A 17,217-nucleotide genomic window follows, 5' to 3' on the forward strand; every position below is an offset into this window, starting at 1 on the left:
AACAGAGCAGGAACAGAGCTGGAACAGAGCTGGCTGACAGGAGAGCGTCTTCATTGAGATTGAGATTGAGATTGAGATTGAGATAATCTCCCCCAAACCATCACCGCCTGTCAGCTCAGATCCAAGACACAGAAACTACCAGGACATGTTGAATGTTGTTGAAGATCTCAGCAACTTTAGAAAAGTTTCTATTCATGTTGTAGATGAGAAACCCTGACTTGTACCGACTGCTGATGAAACCAGCGCCGGCCCGCTCACTGGGAGCAATGTGGGGTTCAGTGTCTTGCCCAAGGACACCTCGACATGTGGCCAGCCGGGGCTCGAACCGTCGATCTGCCGACCTTGCGATCATTAGACGCCGGCTCTACCCCCTGAGACACAGCCTCTACCTCCTGAGACACAGCCTCTACCTCCTGAGACACAGCCTCTACCTCCTGAGACACAGCCTCTACCTCCTGAGACACAGCCTCTACCTCCTGAGACACAGCCGCCCCTGATCTGAGCTGGTCACCTCAGAATGACGATGTTCTGGTTAGCTGGAATGGACTCAGATGGATCTGTGGTAGTGGTAAGTGTCTCTTCACAGAGCCCCCCCCCGCTCCCCCTCCCCCCCCCGCCCCCCCCATCAGCTGAGCGGACCGTTCTGTTGTCTCAGCCCCTCCCTTATCAAAGCCCTGAGACATGATGGATCATTTACTATAACTGTGGGGCGTTAACTTTGACACTTACTGTTTGTTTTACAGCTAGCTACTTAAGGGCTCGAGGAGATGTTTGAATCCACAGTCTCTATGGGGGTGTGGTGGAAAGTACACAGTATGTCCCATCTGATGTTTAAAATAGTGAAAATACCACCGCTCATCTGTGATCAGACTTAGGGTTAGGGCTGAGGTGCTGGAACTGAAAAGTATCAATAGAGTGCAAAATAACAGCATCCGCACACTCAAATCTGTGCAAAACACTAGGAAAAGGTCTATGACCGAAAGCTCAGGCAATAAAGTAGGTTCTTTGCACAGATCTGAGTGTGCGGATGCTGTTATGTTGCATCTGATGTTTAAACCTGTGTGTGTGTGTGTGTGTGTGTGTGTGTGTCTCGTTCACTGTAAACTGTAATAACCTGGGAAGCTACTCTGCAAATGTGGACATCATGGAAACACAACGCTGGACAAAGCTGCCAGGTTAGGATGTGTGTCAACATGTGGTTAGGTGCAAAAGGGCTCCAGCATAGAACATGTGAACATAGAACATGAGATCTCACTGTAACATTCAGGGACTCTGCCAGGACTAGAGGCTGGGGGGGGCAGACACAAGATCCACATAACCCTCAACTTCTGAGTGAAGAGTCCTGTGTGTGTGTGTGTGTGTGTGTGTGTGTGTGTGTGTGTGTGTGTGTGTGTGTGTGTGTGTGTGTGTGTGTGTGTGTGTAGAGTCAGAATCTGTTCACTTGTGCTGGTTCCTCTCCTCCTCCTCCTCTCTCTGATCCTCTCCTCCTCCTTCTCCTCCTCCTCCTCTCTCTGTTACTGAGACACACTGAACCAATACAACATGTGTCTTGGCAACGACACACACACATCTACATACAGGCAGTCATCCATTATTCATCGGAATCGCGTCGTGAATTCCAGTGCACTGCGACACGCACGTTATTATGAACCCAGTCGACATCCACAGTTGTCAGAATGCCAACAGTATGAAACAGTATGAACGTGTGAGTCCTCGTCTGGAACACAAACATAAACACTTGTCCTTCCCTCGCTGTTACACGGGTCAAACTTACCCTGGCGTTCATCTGTAATGAGCAGACACGTCAAGGTCATGTAATTGGTTAGTGAGGGACATTGTGATGAGCACCAAGCAATAGAGAAGTCATCAAATGTCACATGAATATTCAGCTGTCCCCCCCCCTGCCACCCCGCCCCCCCCAGACCACCACAGCTGGGCCCTCAGCTCTCCCTGTCTGTCCACCACATCAGTATAAATTATGGGGATATGTTAATTGGGCATCTGTTGGCTGGAGTCAGAATAGACTTAGGCTGACAGCTGGGACTGTCCCTGTGTCTCCCTGTCCCTGTGTCTCCCTGTCCCTGTCCCTTTGACAGCTCTGTGTCTGTCCCTGTGTCTCCCTGTCCCTTTGACAGCTCTGTGTCTGTCCCTGTGTCTGTCCCTGTGTCTGTCCCTGTGTCTGTCCCTGGTCATCTAACAGCTCTGTGTCTGTCCCTGTGTCTTTCCCTGTGTCTGTCCCTGGTCATCTAACAGCTCTGTGTCTATCCCTGGTTCTCTGACAGCTCTGTGTCTGTGTCTGACAGACAGGAAGGCAGACGGACAGAAAGGCAGACAGGAAGGCAGACAGGAAGGCAGACAGGCAGGCAGGCAGGCAGGCAGGCAGGCAGGCAGGCAGGCAGGCAGACAGACAGACAGGAAGGCAGACAGACAGACAGACAGACAGACAGACAGGCAGGCAGGCAGGCAGGCAGGCAGACAGGCAGACAGGCAGACAGGAAGGCAGACAGACAGGCAGGCAGACAGGCAGACAGGCAGGCAGACAGACAGACAGACAGGCAGACAGACAGACAGAGTACTGGGGGTCCTGAGTGACTCATGAACACCTCCTGGCCCACGCAGGTGAGGAGGATCATGGGAGAGAGAGGCGTCTTCCTGTGGCACCTTCAGCGCAGAGTCCTTGAGAACTACGGTACCGTCACTCAACCTCCAGGATTCCAACCTCCAGGATTCCAACCTCCAGGATTCCAACCTCAAGGATTCCAACCACAGTATTTCTACATCTTTTTCTTAAAACATATTTTCATCAAGGTCGTCCCTGAATTAGGGGTGAGTAAACCGTAGAGAAAAGAGAGTGACTATAATGTTTGATGAGGTAGACCATAGAAAACCATAGAAAACCATAGAAAACGCGATTTATAGAGCCATGATGGTTCTGTGCCTGTCCTGTGATGGTAATGTGTGTAGTGTATTCACTCACTCTTATGGCTGAATCTCATGTGTGTGTGTGTGTGTGTGTGTGTGTGTGTGTGTTTACATTCATCCTTGTTGTTGCACTTAAGATAATAATATTTTCTGTTTTGTGAAGTCACATGTTTCCAGGCGTGTGTGTGTGTGTGTGTGTGTGTGTGTGTGTGTGTGTGTGTGTGTGTGTGTGTGTGTGCGTGTGTGTGTGTGTGCGTGTGTGTGTGTGTGTGTTCTATCCCCCAGAGTCCTCAGCTGGGCTCTATTTATAGAGGAGCGCTCTGACAGCTTAGCTGAACTATGCTAGAGAGACATGCACGCCTCTATATTGTGTGTGTGTGTGTGTGTGTGTGTGTGTGTGTGTGTGTGTGTGTGTGTGTGTGTGTCTGTGTGTGTGTGGGTGTGGCTAGTACAACTTATAACACACTAACCATTCTCATGCATTACACTGAGCCTGTCCCCCCCCCCCCCATACACACACACACACACACAGACACACACACACACACACACACACACACAGACACACAGACACACACACACACACACACACACACACATCCCCTCTTCCTCTGTTGTTCATCAGCAGCATGGAAGGTTAATTAAAGGAAAGTCTTGTCGTCATGATAACTCGTTACACGCCAGGGTAATTAACCACTTCATTACCAGCAGACCACAAATCAGGCCTGCCGCCTTACGCTTGAAACTATTAATCGAAAGTCACATCAAATGAATGAATGAGTAGATTGTAAAACAGATAAGTATATTGATCCGTAGTTCCGCTACTGTAATAATGAACAGATACTGTCTGCTGGGCTTGTAGTTGTTGTTGAGACGGGGGTGTTTTAATTGTATTATTGTCGTTAGCTGGAGGAGAAATCCAAACAGTTCAATAAATACACTCCACTGTCCTCGACACCCTGCCTTTTCATTGTCATTTAGATTTATAGCACTAAAGGGTGTACACACACACACACACACACACACACACACAATGCAAAACAGCTCTCATACATTCCAGTCTGTTGTTGCTCGCGCTGCCTGTAAAACAGCCCCCCAGAGTATGAAAGCTACTCCTCAACAGTACTTAGAGGAAGAGGCTCTCCTCTGCTGGAAGTGACTGTTGACCCTAACCCTGTCACAGTGAGCCAGCCAGAGAGGATGCTGGGAGATATTTAAGCTGAGCCAGTGTCCCCGCGCGGCCGGGATAGAGCTGTCTGTCTGTCTCACCTTTACTGAGCTGTCTGTCAAACTACCTTTACTGAGCTGTCTGTCAAACTGAGCTCTACTGAGCTGTCTGTCAAACTGACCTGGCCTAGTGAGTTGGACTGGTGATCAGAAGGTCATAAGGTCAAATCCCCCCTGGGAACACCACCACTAAGTGTGCCCTTGATTGAGGCACTTAGCCCTAAGTTACTCCAGGGAGACTGTAGTCGCTAAATGGCTGAGGTGGAAGTGGAAGTGTATTTCCATACATGCTAAAGACGCCCAAGTGGCTATTAGGCAGAGGAGGCAGGCGTGAATGTGAGGTGTCTTTAGAGAGGTGTCTTTAGAGAGGTGTCTTTAGAGAGGTGTCTTTGTGGAGGAAACAGGGAGCAAGGACGTCTCTCTGAGTGATGAGCTGTATTTAGTGACCTTGCAGACTGTTGGACCATTTGCAGAAGAGAACACGTGTGTCACGACTCAAGGTCACATTTTCTGAAGGACCGGATCTAACTGTGATTGTGGGGGATACTTTGTGTAATGAATGAATGATCGCAATCTGGCAGAAAATAGAATTGTTTTGTCCCTGCTAGCATGGTGGTGTGAGGAGGGTGGGGCGGCTGTGTCTTAGGAGGTAGAGCCGGCGTCTAATGATCGCAAGGTTGGCAGATCGACGGTTTGAACCCCGGCTGACCACATGTCGAGGTGTCCTTGGGCAAGACACTAAATCCCAAATTGTTCCGAATGGACGGGCCGGCGCCTTGCATGGTAGCTTGCCGCCATTGGTGTGTGAATGTGTGAATGTGTGAATGAGAGGCCGTTGTAAAGCGCTTTGGAATAAGGAGCTGTATAAGTCAGTCTATATAAGTCAGTCTATATAAGTCAGTCCATTTACCATTTGTGGTGCACTGCATTTCATAATTCAAACAATTGACTGCCTCTAAAAATACGGTTGGAATAAAAGCTAATATTGTGGTACGGCTAACCTTCTGGTTTACATATACATTTTTTCAACAAAATGTCTTATTTCAGACCAGAATGGTTGTATATTTATATTCTTATAATTAAAATGATCAATTAATTAGACCTAAAATGATCCTGTCTATTTTCATTTCATTTCGAATTTGACTGGGGGGTGGGGGGTGGGCTTTAATAATAGCCGTATAATAATAGCTGTATAATACAGCATATGATCATCACATACTTTGTTTGTTAATGATGCAAAAAATCTCTCTTCCCTCTCCCTCTCTTCTCTCTCTCTTCTCTCTCTTCCCTCTCTTCTCTCTCTCTTCCCTCTCTCTCTCTTCCCTCTCTCTTCCCTCCCTCTCTCTCTTCTCTCTCTTCCCTCTCTCTCTCTCTTCCCTCTCCTTTCTCTCTCTCTCTTCTCTCTCCTCTCTCTTCTCTCTCTCTCTTCTCTCTCTTCTCTCTCTCTTCTCTCTCTCTTCTCTCTCTCTTCTCTCTCTCTTCTCTCTCTCTTCCTCTCTCTCTTCCCTCTCTCTGCTCTCTCTCTCTCTCTTCCCTCTCTTCCCTCTCTCTTCCCTCCCTCTCTCTTCTCTCTCTCTTCCTCTCTCTCTTCCTCTCTCTCTTCCCTCTCTCTGCTCTCTCTCTTCTCTCTCTCTCTTCTCTTCTCTCTCTTGGCTCTCTCTTCTCTCTCTCTTCTCTCTCTCTTCCCTCTCTCTCTTCTCTTCTCTCTCTTCTCTCTCTTCTCTCTCTCTTCCTCTCTCTCTTCCCTCTCTCTGCTCTCTCTCTCTCTCTCTTCCCTCCCTCTCTCTCTTCCTCTCTCTCTTCCTCTCTCTCTTCCCTCTCTCTGCTCTCTCTCTTCTCTCTTCTCTCTTTCTCTCTTCTCTTCTCTGTCACGGCCAGGCTCATGACCATGACAAAAACGGGAGACACACACACGATCTTAGTAAGTAATGATAAGAAAATGTTTATTGTAAACTAAATGAGGCCTATATAACAATAATAAGATGAGGTGTGGTAGTCAGTAAATCAGTGGTGTAATGTGAGTGTAGTGGAAAGTGGTGAGGTGAGTGTTGCATGGTGTGAAACAAGGAACAAACTAAATATAATAAAGAATAATGGTGCCTAGAAGGGGGCCTCAATACTGAGGCCTGCATAGATCTTTTATGCCCTGGATCCTGGAACCAGGTGGGGCACAATCAGCTGTCCACCAGCTGACCTGCATTCTGCTGATTAGTAACCCTGTCCAGCAGGAGTACTCTCTGCAGACAGGGAAACAGATGTTTATTACAGGCCAGGACACAATATGGGGCCAGGGCCGTCACACCCCCTCCCATAGAAACAGGGTCCCCAAGGGAACACTGAACAACAGGGAAACACACCACAGTAAAATAATATATAAACGAACAAACCCAGATCACCTGTATTCAGGACCAACCACCATTACTCCAACCTCGGCAACAGGTACCTATGAAGCCATAATTAAGAGGAGCAGGAACAGTAGAAGGGTAAAAACAGGAAATTAGTTAACACAAAAACAATTTTAACAAGGGGCCCTGGACAATGCATCTGCCACTACATTGTCCTTCCCTTTTATGTGACGTATGTCCAGAGTATACGATTGTAAAAATAATGACCAGCGAATCAGTCTCTGGTTAGGGCACTTTAAAGAATTGAGAAAGATCAACGGATTGTGATCCGTGAAGACTACCAATGGAGCGAGACCGGACATAATGTACACATCAAAATGATGGAGAGCCCAGACCAAGGCAAGGGCTTCCTTTTCAATTACTGAATAATTGAGCTGACAAGAGTTGAACTTTTTTGAAAAAAAACTAACAGGTCTGTCAATGCCAAATTCATCGGTCTGTAGAAGCACCGCCCCTGCTCCCACGTGACTGGCATCGACCTGTAACTTGAAGGGTTCATCCATAAGAGGAGCAGCCAACACTGGAGCAGCACAAAGAAGAGCTCTAACATTAACAAAGGCCTGTTGACATTCTGTACTCCAAACATACATTGCGTCACCTCTCAGGAGGTTAGTAAGTGGAGTGACTACCGTTGAAAAATTGCGACAGAAGCTGCGATAATAGCCTACTAGCCCTAAGAAACGCTGCAGCTCTTTCTTAGTGGTAGGTCTGGGGTACTGCTCTATAGCCTGCACCTTAGCCTGGACCAGAGAGACTTTACCATGACCAACCACTCGACCGAGGTACCTCACCGATGCCCTGGCAAACTCACACTTTGCCAGGTTGACGGTGAGGCACGCACCAGCCAAGCGGTCGAACAAGGCACGCACACGCTGAAGATGGGTGGACCACGAGTCAGAATAGATGACGACGTCGTCTAGATATACAGCGCACCCCTCCAAACCACCTACAACCATGTTCATCAGCCGTTGGAATGTGGCTGGAGCATTTCTAAGACCGAAGGGCATGACAGTATACTCATAAAGACCAGAGGGGGTTATAAACGCCGATATTTCACGAGCCCTCTTGGATAAAGGCACCTGCCAAAATCCTTTGAGCAAGTCAAATTTGCTAATAAACTTAGCAGAGGCTACTTGGTCAATACAATCTTCCATCCTGGGAAGAGGATACGAATCTGGCTTTGTCACACTATTCACTTTGCGGAAGTCTGTACAAAACCGCAGTGTGTGATCAGGCTTTGGAACTGTGAGACACGGGGACGCCCAGCTGGACGAGGTAGGCACTGCAATACCAGTCTCAAGCATATACCTGATCTCGGAGTCCACGTGTTTACGTTTGTCAGGACTAACTCTATAAAAACGCTGTCTGATAGGTGAAGCATCCCCTACATCTATATCGTGTTCGATTAAGGGAGTCTGCGTGGGAGTGTCACCAAAAATGGATGGATAATCCTTAACAAGATGCAGCAGTTGGGTACGTTCAACCTCTGTTAAATGCCCCAACGAGCTCCCAAGATCACGAAGGGACTCTGAATTTTTCAATCTTCCAGTCAACAACTCCTGGCCGGGACTGGATAGGCCATCCTCCTCAGGCTCTGCCACCACCTGAGGGGAATCCCCTACTGTACTGGCTACACACGCCGGACGAACAGGAACTGACGCCTGCTCCACAGAATCAGACACACGGTCATAATACGGTTTCAATAAATTAATGTGGCAGAGCTGATTAGGCTTCCTACGCAAAGGTGTAGCAATCAGGTAATTAAGATCAGACACTTGCTTTACTACAGTATGTGGACCAGTAAATTTAGCACAAAAGGGGGAATCAACCATGGGCAAGAGTGCCAGAACCTGATCACCCGGGCTAAACTTCCGTGGCTCAGTTCGGCGGTCATAAAGGCGTTTCATTTTCTTTTGTGCACTAGCTAGTTTTTCTTTTGCCAGCTCACCGGCTTCATAAAGCCTATGCTTAAAGCCGAGTACGTAACTAAGCAAGTTTTTTGGTGGTTCGGACTCTTTCCAATCATCTTGGATAACGGCCAAGGGGCCACGTACTGTGTGTCCGAACACCAGATCATTGGGACTAAAACCCGTACTTTCCTGGCTCACCTCCCTGGCGGCTAACATCATCCAAGGAAGCCCCTCCTCCCAATCTCCGTCCAGCTCAGTACAGTAGGCGCGCAACAAAGATTTCAAAGTTGCATGGAATCGCTCCAATGCGCCCTGGCTCTGCGCGTGATAGGCTGACGCCCTGTTGTGCTTAACGCGCAGCTGTTTCAGGACCTGAGCGAACAGATGGGAAGAGAAATTAGAACCCTGGTCAGACTGGATGATTTTTGGTATGCCAAAGATTGAAATGAACTGAGTCAAGGCACGGACTACAGACTTGGTGGTGATATTGCGTAAGGGATAAGCTGCAGGATACCTGGTAGCCTGGCACATAACTGTCAGCAAATACTTAGCCCCAGTACGAGACGGAGGGAGGGGACCTACACAATCAATAATGAGATGGTCAAACGGTTGACTGGTTGCCTGAATCGGACTCAATGGAGCCGGTGTAATGCTCTGATTCGGCTTTCCTGTCAACTGACATGTATGACATGTTTTTACATAGGCTGCCACATCCCTCTTAAGGCGAGGCCAAACGAAGTAACGGAGGATGCGATCATAGGTCTTAGAAACTCCTAGGTGTCCACCCTCATCATGTGACACCTGCAGAACCAAGCTGCGATACTTAGAGGGCACAACAATTTGGTAAATGGGGTCTCCCACAAACTCAACGCCATGGGGAACCCACTTCCTCACCAATACCTCATTGTGAATGAAATAGGCATGGGCGCTGTTCCTCACCCCCCCAGCAGGGAGAGCTCCCTCAAACAGCTCTTTCAGACTTGGATCTGCCCGCTGCTCTCTCACCAGTTCACTGTGAGGGACAGACAGGGGAAAATCAGACAGTGATATCACATGCTCCACATCATCCACCATTTTGTCAGGGTCAGGCGTGGCACGGCTCATGGCACGAGTTACGGCACACGCAGTGAACACCTCAGGAAACTCCCGTTCACTTTCATCAGGCTTGCTTTTAAATACTGGCACAGACGTAACCACCACAGGTGGCGCCACATCTGCCCACACTCGTGCACCAACCAAGCCATTACCCATGATCATGGTCACCCCCTCACAGGGCAACGCTGGGCGCACACCCACAGTCATCTCACCCTGAAACAAATCAGATGAAAGAATTATTCTGTGCAGAGGAACATGCAATACAGCCAAACCCATACCACGAATGGGAATGGAGTCACCTGTGTCAGAGGCATCAGAAAATGGCAAAGCAGAAGCTAAAATAAACGAATCAAATGCCCCAGTATCCCGTAAAATGTTTACTGGGACCTTCTCATCCCCACCGACGAGGGACACCAAACCATCTGTAAGGAATGGCAAGTAAGATTCAAGGTCAGAGGATTGTGGAGACTCAACATGTGTAGAGCGCACCTGGGACAGCGAATCACAGGCTTGGGCAGCAGACTTAACCCGCTGCACCACCGGCGCCGCGCAACCAGCCCCTTTAGCCCCATCCCCATGAGACACTGGAGCCCAAGGCTTACCTCTAGACTTTAAAGCATAGCATTCAGATTTAACATGCCCCTTTTTATGGCAGTGACTGCACACTTTCTCATAACTCCTTGAACTATTCTGATTCTCATAACTCCTTGAACTATTCTGATTCTCATAACTCCTTGAACTATTCTGACCTCTACGACCAAAATCAGTTGCAACTGACTGACCAGCAGGTGGCATATCAAAACCAAAGGTACTCCTCTGAAACCCAGACTCTGGCACATAAGCGCGAGACTCACCAAACATGCGCGGCTCTCCAAACTTACCCCTGCTATGAGTCAATGTAAAATCATCTGCCAACGCAGCAGCTTCAGCAGGAGTAGTCACCTGCTTTTCACTAATATAAGTGGCTATATTCTGGGGAATAGCATTTTTAAATTGCTCCAGTACAATCAGATCACACAAATCATCAAAATCATCTACATCAGACGCCTTGCACCAGCGATTGAAATGCAAAACTAATTCTCTTGCAAACTCAAGATGTGTCTGACTCTTGTTTCTCCTCCAATTCCTAAATTTCTGTCTGTAGGCCTCCGGAACCTGTTCATAAGATTTAAGCACTGCAGACTTCACTTTCTCATAAATCAGAGAATCCTCACGGCTCAGGGACGAATATGCCAACTGTGCTCGACCTGTAAAAACACATTGTAACATGAGGGTGCGTTCAGCATCTGGCCAACCACGAGTGTCAGCGACGCGCTCAAACAACGAAAAAAACAAGTCAGGATCCCTTTCATTAAATTTAGGTAAAAGTTTCAAGTTTCCTGCTATATCAAATAAGCCTCTATTTGCTCCCCTGGAAGCAAAAGAACCCCCACTACTTAAGACTTCACTACTGATTTTACCGTCTTCAATCAAATTCAACCTATGTCTCTCTAACTCCACAGTTTGCATTTGGATTTCACATTTCATTTTCTCAAGTGCAAATTCCTGGTCTAATCTCAGTTTGAGCAATTCTTTTTCCTGGTCAAATGTAAAAGGGTGCTTAGCAACAGGCGAAGATGAACCCTTGACAGGCTGTGGCAAAATTGCCATCTCGACCAGTTTCGACTCTAAACATGCCCTAAGCTCATGTTTCTTTTGTTCTACCACCGCTACATCATAATGTTTTGCAACCAATAACAATTGAGCTTTAGTAAAACGGTACAATAAGTCATAGGATGGAGCTGCTATAAACCCCTCTACTCCAGACATTTTTATTTAATTAAATCACAATATTAAGTACAGGACAATGTAGGCCTATGGACCCAAGATGACGTATACACTGACAACTCAGCGCGCATCAGAGGAAATTGACAACCTCGCAACGGAGCATGCCCCTATCTGACTGCCTACCCCAGGACCTGACTGAGTAAGCTCAACCCTAGTCTTCATGCGTTAGCGGGAGGATCTTTAAACACTAACTCGTCAGCCCGGTTAGACCCCCAGCAAGCTGGTCGCCCACCTGACAGCTAAGAATGTGTCCCCGAGACAATTGCTCTAGCCGCCGTACCGCAACACTACAGAAAAACGCTCAGCCAGACTCAAAGGAGAGAGACCGTAAGCCTACCAGGGCAGCCCCGTAGCCTACATGTGCGCAACTGACAGCCAATTGTATACACCCTCTTGCCCCAATAGAAAAAAAAACTATCTAAGCACCATTACAAACAAAACGATCGCGCAGATCAATTAACAATAGGCTATTATATACAAAAATGCGATAAGTGTGTCTCCAAAATGCTTAATATGCCACTCAAGGCTTTCAAAAAAAACACCCGCAGGCGATAATTTTGAACTGGTGGGGAATCGACTACGACACCAGTTTGCAGTTCATTCACCAAAATCTCTGCCTAGGCTACTAACAGAGACACGCGCCTATTAACTTAACAAGGCACCCCCTGCCAATCAAGGCAACAAGCCATGGGAGTCGCACCACAAGTAATGAACCACAATGTTTTAACCATCAATTAAGCAAAAAAGTACCGGGTAGAATTCAATAGAAAAAAACAATATTTACTTACCAAAAGGTGATCAAAAATAATGCTAGAAAAACGAAAACGGACGAGCCCCCAATTTGTCACGGCCAGGCTCATGACCATGACAAAAACGGGAGACACACACACGATCTTAGTAAGTAATGATAAGAAAATGTTTATTGTAAACTAAATGAGGCCTATATAACAATAATAAGATGAGGTGTGGTAGTCAGTAAATCAGTGGTGTAATGTGAGTGTAGTGGAAAGTGGTGAGGTGAGTGTTGCATGGTGTGAAACAAGGAACAAACTAAATATAATAAAGAATAATGGTGCCTAGAAGGGGGCCTCAATACTGAGGCCTGCATAGATCTTTTATGCCCTGGATCCTGGAACCAGGTGGGGCACAATCAGCTGTCCACCAGCTGACCTGCATTCTGCTGATTAGTAACCCTGTCCAGCAGGAGTACTCTCTGCAGACAGGGAAACAGATGTTTATTACAGGCCAGGACACAATATGGGGCCAGGGCCGTCACATCTCTCTCTTGGCTCTCTCTTCTCTCTCTCTTCTCTCTCTCTTCCCTCTCTCTTCTCTCTCTCTCTCTCTCTCTTCTCTCTCTCTCTTCCCTCTCTCTTCCCTCTCTCTCTTCTCTCTCTCTTCTCTCCTCGCTCTCTCTCTCTTCCCTCTCTCTCTTCCCTCCCTCTCTCTCTCTTCTCTCTCTCTCTCTCTTCTCTCTCTCTTCTTCTAACCCTAAGCCTTCATTCTTCATCTTCACGGCTGTTTCTGCAGCCTTGAGTGTGTTCGTTGTGTCCATGTTCAAGGCTCCATGTCACAGTGGACCCGCAGGCTGCATCTCTGAGAGGACCAGGAACTGATTCATCTGTGGATAGAAGGTGAAAGGTCACAATAACAAACAGTTATTACTGATGAGGATCAGCCAGGTGAGACTACACTACACACTACAATACACACACTACAATACACGCACTACACTACACACACTACAATACACACACTACACACTACAATACACACACTACAATACACACACTACACACACTACAATACACACACTACACACACTACAATACACACACTACAATACACGCACTACACACACTACAATACACACACTACAATACACACACTACGCACACTACACACACTACACTACACACACTACACACACTACAATACACTATGCGATGCAGACACATCTCCTGTCTCTCGGCCTTCGTCACATGAGAGCCTTTAGCGACTCTCACAGCCCAGCGCAAGGTTGCCAGATTTTGATCCACACACTGGGCCGGATAACGTTGTTTCCAGACAATATAGTTTGTTGGATTTCGCTGTTTTTTAGACTAGGCGGTTAGGCTGGATATTGTCAATCCCATCTGGCAACCCTTTCAGCCGACGGAGTGTCCAGCTGCATCTGTCAGGTGACAGGAAGCTCATTCAGATTATGTTCCATTCAAAGATTCTCTCTTCCCTCTCTCTTCTCTCTCTCTCCTCTCTCTTCTCTCTCTCTTCTCTCTCTCTTCTCTCTCTCTTCTCTCTCTCTTCTCTCTCTCTTCTCTCTCTCTTCTCTCTCTCTTCTCTCTCTCTCTTCTCTCTCTTCTCTCTCTCTTCTCTCTCTCTCTCTTCTCTCTATCTTCTCTCTCTTCCCTCTCTCTCTCTTCCCTCCCTCTCTCTTCTCTCTCTTCTCTTCCCTCTCTCTTCTCTCTCTTCCCTCTCTCTTCTCTCTCTTCTCTCTCTCTTCTCTCTCTCTTCTCTCTCTCTCTTCTCTCTCTTCTCTCTCTCTTCTCTCTCTCTCTCTTCTCTCTATCTTCTCTCTCTTCCCTCTCTCTCTCTTCCCTCCCTCTCTCTTCTCTCTCTTCTCTTCCCTCTCTCTTCTCTCTCTTCCCTCTCTCTTCTCTCTCTTCTCTCTCTCTTCTCTCTCTCTTCTCTCTCTCTTCTCTCTCTCTTCCCTCTCTCTTCTCTCTCACTTCCCTCTCTCTTCTCTCTCTCTTCTCTCTCTCTTCTCTCTCTCTTCCCTCTCTCTTCCCTCTCTCTTCCCTCTCTCTTCTCTCTCTCTTCTCTCTCTCTTCTCTCTCACTTCTCTCTCTTCTCTCTCTCTTCTCTCTCTTCTCTCTCTCTTCCCTCTCTCTCTCTCTTCTCTCTCTCTTCTCTCTCTCTCCCCTCTCTTCTCTCTCTCTTCCCTCTCTCTCCTCTCTCTTCTCTCTCTCTTCTCTCTCTCCTCTCTCTTCTCTCTCTCTTCTCTCTCTCTTCTCGCTCTCTTCCTTCTCTCTCTTCTCTCTCTCTTCTCTCTCTCTTCTCTCTCTCTTCCCTCCCTCTCTCTTCTCTCTCTCTTCTCTCTCTCTCTCTCTCTCTCTCTCTTCCCTCTCTCTCTCTCTCTTCCCTCTCTCTTCGCTCTCTCTTCCCTCTCTCTCTCTTCTCAAGAAGCTCATTCAGATTCTGTTCCATTCAGAGTGCCTCTGCGTCTCATGACTCTCCATCTAGTTAGCTGTCGTTCCCTCCAGACCTCGACACCTCTGCCCTGGAGCAGGGATCCGTCTTTTAGCTTCCTGTGTGATTCAGTTACCAGGGTCACCGTGGCAACAGTGTCCCACCACATAGGTGATGTAGTTGGGGGTAGGTGATGTAGCTGACACCCAACTCCTCTAGGAGTCAAGCAGGCGGGGGGTCCAAATGCTGCAGATACAGAACATCACTGGGGGAGGGGGAGGCTGTGTCTCAGGAGGTAGAGGCTGTGTCTCAGGAGGTAGAGGCTGGTGGAAGTAGAGGCTGTGTCTCAGGAGGTAGAGGTAGTGTCTCAGGAGGTAGAGGCTGTGTCTCAGGAGGTAGAGGCTGTGTCTCAGGAGGTAGAGGCTGTGTCTCAGGAGGTAGAGGCTGTGTCTCAGGAGGTAGAGCCGCCGTCTAATGATCGCAAGGTTGGCAGATCCGCGGTTCGAGTCCCGGCTGGCCACATGTCGAGGTGTCCTTGGGCAAGACACTGAACCCCAAATTGCTCCCAATGAGCGGGCAGGCGCCTTGCATGGCAGCTTGCTGCCATTGGTGTGTGAATGTATGTGTGAACGGGTGAATGAGAGGCCGTTGTAAAGAGCTTTGGAATAAGGAGCTATATACTGTAAGTGCAGTCCATAAGCTGTTAAAACGTTCAGATGATCTGGCGTCACTAGGAAAGGAAGATGGAGTAAAGGTCTTTGTCAAGGTTTTTAAAAAGAACGTAACTTAACTTTGAAAGAATTTTCTATTTTCTTGTTTCTCAGAGTTTGGCACCTCTAGGTCAAGGTTGGTTGAAGCGTGTCGTCCTCCTTTTGCGTCACAGGAATATGAAAATAATGTTTTTCTGACCTCCTGACCTCCAAGCTCAAGGACTCTTTCTTTTCTCTCTCCGCTCCCGCCTCTGAACATTGCACACTTGACGTGGTATACTATTGGTGTATTATTGCTTCTTTGTAAAATATTTTTCTATGTCGAATCCTCCTGTTTTTATTCTCATACTTTCAGTGTTAGAAAGTAGAAAGGTACAATGGTTTTTTTGTCCGATGCCTTGAGATGCTAACCCTGTCATCACAAATTCATATTTGAAGCTGTACGCACAGGACCGGCCTTGGTGCTTTAGAGAGGACAGGAACAGGAACATCATTGGATGTAAGACTCTACCATCAAATTCAAAAACATCTGTCTCATCCATAAAATTCTACACAACAAAGCTCCTCCCCCGCATAACTCTTTCATAAACCAGCGTGACCACAGCTTACGGCCCACCAGAAGCACCTCGTGGCGACCTTATAGTTCCATTCAGGAAAAGCACCTTCAGTAAGCAATCCTTCTCAGTGATAGCAATAGAAAACTGGAACTCACTACCCAACCAACTCAAAGACGTCCATACTTACTCCACCTTCACAACACACATGAAAGCCTGGCTGACACAGAACTATACTTGTCCTCATTAATCCCTCTCTGTGCTGCCTCCCCATAATGCCTTTTTTGTATGTTTTGGTTTGTTTAATGTATTGCTGTTTGTAAGTGCTTAATGTTGTGTGGCCTGTAATTGTCCTGTGGCTTCTATGTGCTTGAAATGTCGCTGCTCCCATAAGTGTGTATGTGGTGTTTGTTGTAGCCGCTTGCAATCACCTCAGCTTGCTTAATTGTGCTTTTTGTCAAGTGTGATGTTGGGGTACCTTGTCTCAGCCACGTGTGCTTAGAATATTGAAATGTTTTATTTTAACTAATGACGTTACTTTTCAGGATGCCATGTTGCAACTGGCCGGGGACTTCAGCTGAAAATTAGCCGACTAGGCTAACGCTGCCTTTTTTACTGTATTTTATATGGTTCATGTATTTGGATTGTCCTCGATATAATAAACTAATAAACTAAACTAAACTACTGCTCTCTACTGTTCTTAACATTTTAACATGTTCAAATTCAGTTGGCATTTATTTATTTATTTATTGGAAGGATCCCCATTAGCCATACCCATAGGCATGAGCTACTTTTAGTGGGGTCCACATTTAAAACATACATTACAAATAACATTTAACATATAAAACATACTTAAATCACAAATATCAAACATTAAAATATATCATACATCATACAATTTTACATTTGGCATAATATAAAACACATCTAGTTGGAGTCCACATTTAAAACATATATATTACAAATAACATTTAGCATATAAAACATACTTTAAATTACAATATCAAACATTAAAATATATCATACATTATACAATTTGACATTTGGCATAATATTAAACACTTAGATCTCTAGTTACATAAAAATACAACAAGTTACAACCATGTTAGAGAGGACTACACATTTCCATCTACGGTGCGTCACCATCTAGTGTCACAGGTTTGCTGTACCCAGGTGTGTCCTTATCTGCTTTTTGAACATACGTTTACTTGTGTTTATAATTTAGTTTATCATTTCTGTTGGTAGTAGGTTCCATGACTTCATGGCTCTTCATGGCAATAGTCATTTTCACTGAGGTAGCATCAAAGGAAGTATGGATCCTATTGATGCAAACATACATTTGATATGTGATTGCTTATTAGAAGAATAGTAATTGACATAT

This window comes from Nansenia antarctica, assembly GCF_963989245.1.
Source record: "Nansenia antarctica genome assembly, contig: SCAFFOLD_248, whole genome shotgun sequence".
Taxonomy (NCBI): Eukaryota; Metazoa; Chordata; class Actinopteri; order Argentiniformes; family Microstomatidae; genus Nansenia; species Nansenia antarctica.